The sequence below is a fragment of the Solea solea genome, chromosome 12, assembly GCF_958295425.1.
Source record: "Solea solea chromosome 12, fSolSol10.1, whole genome shotgun sequence".
In the NCBI taxonomy this organism is placed as follows: domain Eukaryota; kingdom Metazoa; phylum Chordata; class Actinopteri; order Pleuronectiformes; family Soleidae; genus Solea; species Solea solea.
In genome coordinates, this window is record NC_081145.1 from 7,223,097 (window position 1) to 7,235,827 (window position 12,731).

The 12,731-nt window shown below is 41.8% G+C and overlaps 1 protein-coding gene across 3 annotated transcripts in view; it reads right to left on the reverse strand.

Moving 5' to 3' along the window:
- Positions 1–12,731, reverse strand: part of LOC131469607 (uncharacterized) — a 218,414-nt gene that overhangs the window by 69,841 nt on the left and 135,842 nt on the right. The window contains exon 1 of one of the 3 annotated variants that reach the window (XM_058644755.1): positions 2,056–2,144. The exons of 1 other annotated variant lie outside the window; for it this stretch is intronic. The gene's annotated coding sequence lies outside the window, so the exon portion shown is untranslated. Of the gene's footprint in view, positions 1–1,998; positions 2,145–12,731 lie in introns of those variants that run through there. One more of the 3 variants, XM_058644754.1, reaches the window with a different exon arrangement.

Genomic DNA, 12,731 nt, shown 5'->3' on the forward strand with positions numbered 1-12,731 from the left:
GTGTGTTTTCTCAGGATTGAAACATTGAAAATTGGTTACAAAGTTGGTTGTGTCTGTGGTCTCCCATGTTTTTAAAATCAAGTCAGATTTGAAAAGTCCTCATGCTGGTTTACCTCAAGGGTGATCGTGTGTTAGCTGCATCCTTTTGGGTTTCATTAACAAAGCACAGGTCGGTTCATGTCCGTCCTCATGCTAGCTTACATCACATACATCACATGCTGTGCAAAAGTCTCAGGGCATCACCAGCTTTGTCATTGTTATGTCCGTCTAATTCTGTGATCATTGGCATTTGAGTGATTGATTGTTAAACTAATACATTATGAGCGTCTCTGGAATAAACCTGGTATAACAGACCTTTTTCACAGCAGATATAAGTAACACAGGTTTTACCAATGACATGAATAAGGTTTTAGGTTCAGTTTTAAGTTCACATTAAATACTTTATACGACTAAATACTTGACACTTTAACATGTAAAAGCTGTCATTTCACCATATTTTCTGGATGTGTTCCAATAAAATGACTGAGAAAAATGTAATCTAATGGTGGCCTAAGGATTTTGCACAGTACTGTAGTTTGGCTAACATTAGCAGCCGTCTGTTCTTAAGCCAGGCTTTTACATTTTATCAACAACACAGCCTGGGCTAGATGATATAACACACTGTTATATGTCCATACATAACTTTTTCTTTAATATTTTATTCACAAGTTAAAAAGCAAGCTTTATATTTTTCCTCGTGCTGTTCAATCTCTCACACGTGCACACACCCACACTTCCGACATCCCCATTTGGATTGGAACATAGTAATCAAAGCTAATTATCACAACCAGTGATAGAAAGTATGTAATAATCACACACAACACAAGAAAAATATATAAATACTGGCAGCTGCTTGAGCTGTGTTATTCAGGGTCAGGCAAAACCCCGTTCACATACTATAATATTGTTGTCTCCTTCACCTAGACATGCCGATGGCACACCTGGCAAAATGCAGCATTACACTCACGGGGGGAATGCCACAACTGGCAGAACGGAGGATGATTTTCCATCTTTTATGAGTGTGGTGCAGTGGTTAGGGTTAGGCAAACTGGCATGACTGAGCAGGCTCCAGTCACTGGGCAGAGAGCATGAAGAGGTGTAGAGTGGGAGGGGGTGCAGTGCCTGGTGGGAGGTGAGGAAATACAGTATAAGCTGAAAGGGGGCTTGCAACTGCAGAAGCTGCACTGTAGAGGAATCCCAAACATTCTACAAGGACTTCCCTATCTGCACTACCTGAGCCCCACCCTTTTGTCCCTAAGCCACACACTTGGAAGCATTTACCTGCCATGGATTGGCTGGAAGTAAAGGCTGGACAAGCACTATGTGTAGATGAAAACACCTGAGTGTTCACGAGAGACAAAAAGCAGAAAAACAACTTGTAGCATGTAGGAACAAAGTAGCATTTCGACACAGAGACAGGCAACACTTTACCAACACTGCAGTTATACAAAAGTAAATTATGATGCATGCTTACAGATCCTGCAGAGGCGCTCTTACATCCATTTGCAACAGATGTTTTCCTGCTTCACATCACTGTCATAACGTCTGATGTGTGTTGCAAATACAAAACTTTCACAAAAAAGAAGATCCAGCAATTTCAAACATGACAGCAAAAATGTGCAGGCAGCTCATATTGTGGCCAGATGAGGTGAAGACTCAAGTCTGTCTGCCCTTCATTGGGTGTCCACTGCTGACACAGCTAAACAAGAAACCGCAGTATAGAGCCAAAGAGGTACAAATGTGCGCATGCATAACGTGAATAAGCACCTGCAGGCTGTGACTTTGACAGTGTCTCTATTCTGCACTTCACTAGGACAGATACAAAAAAAAAACTTTACTCAAACAAATTTCGCTCATGCACTCGCTTGCTCTGTGCTCTAATTCAGTCTTCATCAGGTCACATTCACCCGCAGAGTTGTTTGTATTTACAGAGAAAAAAATATGCACACAAATGCTCACCTGCACACACTCATTCACGGGGAAAGCTCCCAGACTGGAAAGATGTTCTCTCCTCACCTTTGTGGGCTGCACAGTAAACCAAACCAATCTCCAGCATGTGAGGTGTGTGTGTCAGTCTGCACTTGGTCTCACTCCCTCTCACTCAATTCTCAACCTGTAGTCAATGCATGGCTCCAATTACACTCCACTGCAATGCACAGTGAAGAAGGAGAAAGGGAGGGAGGGAGGGAGGGAGGGATAGAGGGACAAATGAGTCCTGCCCAGGCTTCCAAAAAACGCCCTCAGGAGAGAAAAGATTAGAACGCAGCATTACATTTTGAACCAATTTCTTTTACCCAGCTCTTTTCTTTCTTTCCCAGCAGCAAGTAAAGTTTTCCTGAAACCACCTTTGCTTTCTTGAGGAAATGCCAATCAATAAAACAACTGTGCTAGTTTTCTCTTTCTGCTTCTTTCACTTGCAAAAGTATTCCACTTTAATTCCTTCTTTCCCTGCAGCAGTCCGTCACTGTTGTCTGATTTTCACCGTCACTCACTCTCTCTCTCTCACACACAGATTTATCCTTTTAACAACTCTGTGTTATATACCTTTACAATTGGTATATACGGTTATATAAATATTTATATAAAAAATTGTTACTGTCTTTTATTTTTATGTTATGTTATGTTATCAATCAACTTCCCTTCATTTGGACAGCCTCAACAGAGCGTCATCCCTAACCTTAACCTAACCACTATTCAAATATTAGTCCTAAACATAACCAGTTGCTCCTTCTTCCTCATAAGGACCAGGTTTTTGTCTCCATGCGGGCTACTGGTCAGTGCTAATGCCAGAAAATGTCCCAAATAGGTGACAAAACAAAAACACACGCTGATAGTAGGTGTGTCTGTCTCGTCACACAGCTGCACACCTTTCAGTCATACTCCAACAGTTTGTTTGCAGCTGTCTTGCTTTACTAGCGCAGTGTTGCTGTTGCCTCCATCTGTCTTGATATGAAGTAGACATGACGGCTAAACACCACTATACTGCAAAACAGAGAGACATGTATGGAGCTGAGAGACTTAATCATCGCCGCGTGAACACATTTCACAACTATGACATAATGACGTTTATTTTTGTTTCAGAGTTACACGCTACAGCTTCAAGGCCTTTGCACATCAAAACCAAAATGAATAAAAGGCATATAACTGCAAGTCACTCAGATTTTGACACATCTTCATTATTAGACCAATTAAGCCCCTGGGCTCCAAGCAGCATTAAATCACATTCATTCATTCATCGTCTACCACTTTATCCTCCACATGAGGGTCACGTGGCCACTGGTGCCAATCCCAGCTGACATAGGGCGATGTGTGGGGTACACCCTGGACAGGTCATCAGTCCATCACAGGGCCAACAACCACCCTGGTCTTTCTGCTGCAAAGGCAACAGCGCAGTGAATCACATCAAGGAAAAAAAATTGGATACACTCAACATCTAACAAAGATGAGCCGATGCTTGATTTTCTTAATGTGGATAAAAAATTAAATAAATACACAATACTGGAGAAAAGGCAAGAGCTTGCTTAAACTTAACATCTTAACAATGCTGTTGGACAATTTATAGAGGATTCCTTTTTTAATTTTGATACAGCCCCAGCTGAGTGCATTTGCTTCATTTATATTAAAATGTGGAATTTTAAACCGTCAATAACACACATTGTAATCAGTTAGATGTGTGACCCTTGGGAAAGCAAATATCCACCTTGCTCTAGAAAAACTAAAAGCCAAATGAGCCAAATGAAAAAAAAAATATGAATCAATTTTGCAAAGGCTGTAGCCAAAATGCCAGAAAATGTCATACATTTATGGAAATGTCTGCATCATCTTTAGTAAACTGTCATTGTAAGTTGACAGGCTCAAGAGGATGGAGTGCAGTCAGTTCAGTTCCTCTGTCAGTTTCTAACATGATCAAGAGATAAACCAGAGCAATGTTGACACTCTAACCATGACCTAGACAAGCACAACTGCTTTCCCTTCCCGGTCCTGCCAGACTGGAAAAAAAACATGTTTTTAGACCACATTATAGTACACAGTCATCCTTACAGTTGCAATCACCAGTTGGAAACAGCTTCGTCATCACACTAGGGATATCCTAGCTATGCTTACTCCCCCTCTGCCGACTCTACTAATAACTCTTACTATCTCTTGTTAGATCTCTGACCGTCCGTCCCTCCCATACTCCCCAGGAGATACTTAATCAAGGTGATAGAGGAAAACTATGAGTGGAGTCTCTGATTCAGCACTCAAATAGTGAGAAAAGATTATGTTTACATGCACAGGGCCCTTGACCTATGAGTCACTGTGTAGTCCTTGAGAATCTGGCACAGCTTCCTCTCTCACTCTTGATGGTCACCCCTAACTCCCCCAGAGTTTTTCCAATTCCTTGTCTACTTTAAAACATTCCCTTCAAAAGAAGAGTTGAGCTTGGACATGGACCCTCATGTGTGGCGACCTAACAACTGTTCACATATTTAGCCCAGTATCCTAAATATTTACAAATGTCTCCCCGGTTGTGTGTCGTTGCCTGTGCGTGCTTGCATGCCTGTATGTGCACATGTTTGTATGTGCATATCACAGCACTAACTTGGCTCACATTCGATGTTCACACAGCACTGATGGTTCATGGTGAAGGTTCACATAAACTGTCTGTTCTTGTAGAAACCAGATTCTATGTAGATTTTTAGCTTTTAATGGCCGTGTTTGAAACGTGTCGACAGTCAATCCAGTGTTTCTACTTTTTGACGCAAAAGCTTAATGTGCAAACAAAGCAGAACACAATCCTTTACACACATGGAAAACAGAGGTTTGGGTGAAGGAGTCCTCCATTTGTTACAATGTGCACTCTTAGCATCAGATCATTCAATCGTACATGCTAAACTAAATTGGCAGTGGCTAAAATCTGCTAACAAATATGCTATGTTGGTTCATTGTTTAGTTTGCAGTCTGATGTGTTTCCTGGACATGACAGACTGGGAAATTGAGGGACCATGATCACTTAATCTGATATAGTGCCCATCTCACTAGACATAGATTATGATGCCCATAATGATATAATAAACAAATAAAATCTAAGTTATTCAGGAGTCGGGGCTCAATTGTGGTCCATCACCTGGTCGGTCAAATGATCTGTAAGCATATCGGTGTTTACACTGCTGAATGTAATCACAGACCACTTGAAGTGAGGAGAGTTGGGTGACTACCATGATAAATAGCATGTGCACACAGATACTGGAAACTCTACATCCCAATTCCAGTTAGGAGAAGGGTTTACAGACATTTACGGGGGGGGTGACCATGGGTGTAAGGGATGAAAGTGTTGAATGGAAACAAGGGAAATGTGTGTTGTTTTTCCTATTATTTCACAATGCTGTGGTTTGGAAACATTTAGAGGAACAACCAGATGATGACAACTCATTTAGTCATCATGGTAAGGTTTACCGTACAATGGCACAGGTCAGAAATACATTCCTGTTTAGTCAATGAGGTGAAATCTCTGGAAAATGAATCAATACCTTGGTTGGTTTTCTCCACAGCCTCAAAAACCAACACATAGACAACTTCTACATCTAAAAGATTCTAAGCAAAGATCCTTGTCTACTAGCGTCTCTCCCAATCTACTACTAATGAGCACGTGTTTTATCATTCTTTTAATAAATAAGACTGTCATAGGCGTTTCAATGGATTTAGGATTAAGGGTACGTAATGAGTCTGACCGTGTCATATATGCAGGCACCGTCAGATTAGGATAAATTTAAAGAGTGTACATGAAAAAGTCAATGTTTAGCTGTCAAAGACATAAAGAAAATATGCCAAAAAGTGATGAATTACTCAAGGCTCTCCTTGACAAAGCAAAGTGAAATAGAAATGTAGCCCTCCAGCTGTAAAACGTGCATGTGCATAACATGGGTGATAATAATTGGAAACCAAGCCCTGCGGTGAAAAATTCCTAGCTGGGTGTCTTCACTAAAAGGTGAAGAGAAGGCAAATGAGTCTGTTTAAAAATGCATAATGTGAGTATGAAAAGATGTGAAAATGTGATTGATGATTCTTTGTTTGCAGTAACACCTGCTCCTGCTATCTCTACCCGCAGGAGACAGGCAGTGGAGTCGATGCAGGCAATGGATTGAGGTCTGTGCATGATCAAACTAGAGAAACCAATGTGCACTGCTCATGGGTTGTTATTTTAAGCACAGAACCTAATGACAGAAAGTTTCTACACTCTGAACTCCTAATCTTTGTGACTCATGGATGATCTAGGATAACATAAGATACGATGCCTTTATTGTCAATGCAGATTACACACAATGAAATTCGAGTGCACTGCCTAAAAATACAGTGCTCAAAAAACTTCAATCAAAAGAAACCTTGTGTGGTAATTGGAGGAAAATCAGAAATACTGTTCTAATGCATATACCAGAGTACGTGAGCGGAGTGAGCTGAGGAAATGTATTGTTTTTTTAACATAGACCGGAAGCTCCAATTAACGCTGCGTTTGTGTGTGTATCTGCGTCATTACCTCGTTTATGAAACCCTAAAGTTTCAGAACAAACAGTTCAGCCACTGCTGAGAAAATAGTGTTGTATTGTTTTCCTGGGCTCTGCGAAGCGGATCGGCACTTCCCTATGCTGATGATGTCATCAGAAAACCTCACCACTCCTCTCACAACCGTAGCGCCTCCCGGTGCGGGCACTAGTCCGGGCACATCCGGTTGCGTACATTCAACCGCAGAAGAAGAAGAACTACTCTCGTTGTAGCTGCTGAGATGCAGAGCATCCACCGTGCCAGAGGGGGAGCTGTGTATCTGAGAGCTGGCCTATCTATTACGTCACTTCCAGGTACCTGGCCAATCACAGGACAGTGGGAAAGCTCTCGTTGGCTGGCCAATCACAACACAGTCCACGTTCTGGGGGTGTGATTTTGGTCTGAAACAGCGCGGCTGACGAGAGCATCAGTGAGGAAATATTTTGATCGGCTCGTTTGCAGCGATAAGGAGGTTTTTAACCATGAAAACAAGTTAATATATGTAAGTAGACCTCCATAACTAACATATATGTGTGATACAAGCATTCGATGTCACCTTTAAAATAAAAAGTGCACCACGCCTCGCCATGGTTATTTTGCATTTCCATTAGCGACAGTACCTGGTACCTGCTACTTTTTCTTTAGTACCTGTTCTGGCAAGGTTCCATGCAAGCTGAGCTGATACTATGCGTGATGTCCACTGATTGGTCACAGTGCCGTCACAGGAAGAGGCATGAGCAAGACGTCCAACACAAGAATAAAAGCAAACAATGCTGAAACTGTAGATCAGATACAAAGACTTAACAATCCTAAAAACGTGGGTTAATCTCAAACAATTACCAGGGAAATGTCTGGTATAGGAGTCTGGTGTATATCACAAACCCTGCTGCTGTAGTCAGTGACTGTGTCAGATGGAGTCTGTGCTCTGGTCATGGAGGAAGTACTGGACACATTTTAATGAACTGATTCTAATGATTCAATACACTGAAATCAACTGCTTTACAAGTCACTAGTCACTTGTTTATGTGTTGCGTGTGAAACGAAGTCACGGCAGTTTCATGCAGCCCTGCAGTGATGACTCACGTGCCCACGTTGAGCATGTGCAATTTTTAATGAAAACCAACCTAAACTGTGTGGAGGCGAGCTAGGACCATGTAGTGGAAACACGGCATTAGTCACCTTGTAATTCCTTCTAATTTGGTTATAACAGTGTCTGAAGAATATGTGAAGAACAGAAGGATGATGAGAGAGTAAAATATCTTATTATATTTCATAAATCTGCCTCCTGTGGAACGTATGGAGCTGACTTTGCTCAGCCTTTTTTCACCACTGTATTTTAACGTTGGTTAAAACGGTGTTGCTTCGAGAGCTCAATATTTTCTCAGGTGGTACTTGGTTATAAAACACTTGCTTACAATTATTTTGTCGGATGTCGACGGGGAAAATTTAGGGAACGAGTTCCAGACTGACAGCAACTCCAAGCCCTGTCGCTCCAAAACTTTGCTTCCTTAAAAGTGTTGTTTGGAAAAAGTGACACAAATCTAATTCCATAGTATAAGTGGTAAAAAAGACATTTGATAAATGATGTTTATTTGCTATGCTTCTGTGCAAAGTTCAAAGTGGTGATTGCTTTGTTATAAGAAATGCTTATTCATCTTGTGGTCCTTGCCCTGATGGCCCCTGTGTCGCCGAGGGGGGTGGGACTTCAACAATCTCATGTCTAAAGGTCAAACGTTCAAAAACAGTCAAACTGTCAAGAGTAAATCAGAAGCTGCTCATAAAGTTAACACCAACACCAACACTGAAGCACTCTTACCATCGACACTTTTACACAAGCAGACAAATGCAATGATTTGTCTGAAGAACACACAAACAACGGTCATAGAGTAACTGTAAAGAACAGATTACTCTCCTTAAAATACACATTTTGATTCACAAAATCCAGGTAATCTGCTACATTCATCAGCATGTTTTACCTGTTCACATATTAGCACTCTCTACTACATACTACATACCTCTATCATATGTCTTGAGAAAAGAACAAATATTTATGAAAGAACTTGATGAAATGGTGCAGAAAAGTTCACAAGAGTTCACAGAGAGACTGCACTGAAACATTGGTGGAGGTAAATACAGTAATTACAAACAGGTCATCCATTTTAAAACAGTCACTCTTCCTCAGGCCTTTCTGCTTCAGTAATGTATATCTTTTTGGTAATGTCAAAAGTCACTGAAGGAGCCATCTATGCTCTTTGTATTGACAGTAGAGTTCTCAACGGGCCTGAAAATAACAACCCGAGCCGACCCGACCCGACCCACGGGTCTTTAAGCCAGAACCCGACCCGGCCCGACACTCCAGCATGAATAGATTAAATGTCATAAAAGAGATACATATTAAATTGATTGTGCTGCAGCACAAAAACAGCGATTTCACTTCAACTATATAAAATCTGCCACTTACTGACAAGCAGGAATATCAATAGCAAGAGACCAATGTCTATGTGTCATAATGTATGTAACTTAAGCCCCTTTTCCACCTATGGTCCCAACTCGCCTCACCTCGACTTGCCTCAGCACGGCGTGGCACGGTTTAGGTTGGTTTCCCACTACAAAATAGTACCTACTCAATGTGGGCCGAGTCATTACTGCACGGCTGCATGAAACTGACGTTTATTTTCAGTGTAACTGAATCATTAGAATCAGTGAATTTAAGATTTGTTAGATCTGTTCAGTACTTCCTCCATCACCGGAGCACAGACACCGTCTGATACGGTCACTGGACTGAAAGTGTGGGTGAATTTGTGATGTGGCTCGCCGGTCGCGATCAGCAGTGGTGTCGTTAAATACACCACCTCGCAGAAGTCTTTTTAACTGATCTAGAGTTCGGCATTGTTTGGCTTGATTCTTGTGTCGGACGTCTTGCTCATGACTCTTCCTGTGACGGCACTCTGGCCAATCAGTGGCCGGCAGTCTGGTGACGTCACACATAGTATCGCCTCAGCTCGCTTGGAACCTCGCCAGAGCAGGTACTGTGGAAGTGGAAACGCGAACATAACCGTATCGAGTATCGTATCGAGTCACGCTAGCGGAAACACGCCATTATATTCTTTATAGATTTGGCCACTAAGATAAAAAAAATCAGTCTAAGATCATCTGAGAGCAGCCTGCTCATTATATGCCACTATTTTAAGGGTTAAGTTTTACTATTTTTACTATTTCACTCTCGGCTAAAGAAAAATGTTGAAATAATATTCGTGGACAACATAAAAGATTCAAGGATATTTGACTTTTTTGTCCATTTTGCACTTTTGAGTTTTCCATGATTGAAAAAAAACAACAAAAAACTAAACTCTGTTCAACCTTTTCCAGTGGAAACACAGAACTGTGCAACTTTATGTCCACAAAACAGGTCCAAAGCAAAGATTTTGAGCACTGGGCAAAGGTCAAAAATGCTTTCAATTTTCAACAGATATCTACAATACAGTTTGACCTCAACACTGTCCCTTTATCTGCCCCCCGCTGTGTTGCGGGGGTGTGTCGGACAGGATGGGGATGAGACAGGAGAGGATGAGGAGGACGTGCCGCCTAAATATGGCTCTTGCAGCCTAGGCCACAGGGAGACAGAGAAGGGGACCACAGACCTCGGCAGCGTACAATTATCCAAAACAAGAGAGTCAAGCCAACCTCCTCTTACTGAGACTCACGACAAGAGCATAGCAGAGTAGAGCCAAGACAATATTTTACTGTCCTTTACCCTCTGGATCACATACGAAGATCTGTGCAAATACAGTATCCAAACACACACACACACATATATAATATACAAATGTAAAAAAAAGACACACACAGTGATCCACTGCATACTTCCGAGCTTGCCACATTCCAGTAAGTTGGCTCTATAAAAACGTCTGCAGTATAGATTTTTGCTTTATGTAAACATCTTTTAGAACAAAGCATGTAAACGATTACAGTTAGCTGGTTAGTTAGTTACTTGTGGTTAAGAATTTAACTGATTAGAAATGTATCAATTTATAACTGTCACTTTCCTTTCCTTTCGTTTTGTGTGTCATTTCTTTGACCCTCGCATGCCGTGCAATTATGATTTGTATAAAAAGAGGAGGCACATCAACCACAGCACTCCTGTATTTTGCAGGGAAAAGAAGTTGAGGTGAGATGAAGCGGCCTCTGAGCTGCACCTCTGACGGAGCAGACTCTAGTGGCCCCTAATTAGTGCAGTAAAAATAATCTGTGTTTTATCACAACAAAATTCTACATTTGCAGAATAAGGCCAGGGCCACAGGGGAAGTGTGAGCATTGCATCTGCTTTGGAATGTCTTGCTTTTCATTTTCACATTAACTGAATAAAGTAGTAACACGCCGCTCTTTGTGATGGTCGAGCTCGGAACTTTTGTTTTCTCTACAAGCCTGTGCACAGCAAAACAGAGAGTGAAAATAATGTTTCACCACAGTTTCAATGTCGAGATCTGTTTCGTATGTCACCCGTCCTGTACCCGTTTTTCAAAGTAAAAGCCCTCTAGCGATGGAGTTCCCTGAATCCATTTATTGTGAAACGTTTGCAGGACTGATAGATGCACAGCTTCATTCCTCATACCGAACAGTCCTGGCATTTTACTGTGTACTGAGGTATGTTATTTATGTTCGTTTTCAAAGGCAGACACTATGTAAAACAGCAGCAGCTCCACAGATGACGCGCAGCCAACACGCTCCATGTGTGGAAAACAGGGGTGCACAAGACGCAGCAGATTAGCAATGCAGGCGTCACGCACTGCACTCTCATCCAGTCTGGCCCTGGCCTGAGGGTTCTTCTGCCATTGGACTCAAATTGTAAAAAGGTTTTTCTAGAACTTCGGAAGAAGCAATGTGTGGACCTGTGATGCACATGGAAGTCTACTGCAAAGGCCAACATGACTGGTATGGTGTATGGTGTATGCCTTGGGTGATATATTGTTTGCATAGATCCAGCAATAATAAGTCAGCAGTCTTCCATTCCCTATCAGACCTGGAGCACAACCATCTAAATGCATCAAGGCTGGACAAGCTTGAGGGAATCACCTTTTTTTGAGGAGGCCCAGGAGGGAAATGAGATCAAAGGCCCACTGGCGTGTGTGTGTGGTGTGTGTAGGTGTGTGTGTGCGTGTGCATGTGCCGGCTGGACCCATGAACTTGTTACAGATGAGCAAAGGCGCCAGAGAACCATCTGGGGTTATATAATGGTGCCGCGTTCAAGGCGAAATAGTGTGGATGTAATAATAATAACAACGAATAGAGAATTGAGTGAAATGCATTTGTGTATGCCAACACCCTCCTGGACTTTTATTGGACTTGTTAGCGGAAATTACTATTTTAGAGGAGCAGTGACGACATAATCCAGGCATAAACTGATATCAGTAATGACAGTTATACGAGTCATAAAACAATGAATCATTCATCTCCATTTGATGATGTCATATTTAACACAATAATGGCATCCACAATTATTTAAGAAGACATGTTTTTCCATAATGAAAAGCTTAGGGAAATAATTATGATAATTATTAAACTTTATCTGGTTTACTCCCACAGTCCAAAAACATGCAATATGGGATTAGGTAAATTGGACACTCTAAACTGACCATAGGTGTCAGTGTGAGAGTGGATGGTTGTTTATCTCTATGTGTCCCTGTGATGGACTGGTGATCTGTCCAGGGTGTGACCCCACCTATCATCCTGTCAACTGAGATTGGCACGGCTCCCTCATGTGGAGGATAAAGTGGTAGAAGATGGATGGATGGATTAAACCTCTTAACATTGTCCCCAATGTTATGAAGATGACTTTGTCTCCAGGTTTATATGATTTATATTTACACAAATACAGGTACTTCAGGCACTAATTGTCACCACATGACTAAATAATTGTGGTGATCCTCCAACCTGCCAAGAAAAATGGCGGCCCCCTAACCCTGTGTCAATCCCAGCTGACATAGGGTGGAAGGCGGGGTACACCCTCGCCAGACCAGAGATTACAGGGCCACAAAGAGAAAAACAACCATTCACTCTCACACTCACACCTACAGTCAATTTAGAGTGTCCAATCCCTAAATCTGCATTTCTGTCTGCACACTCCCCTATGTGCTGTAATCTGTTGTCCTTAACCCAGCAGGGACTGGGATGAC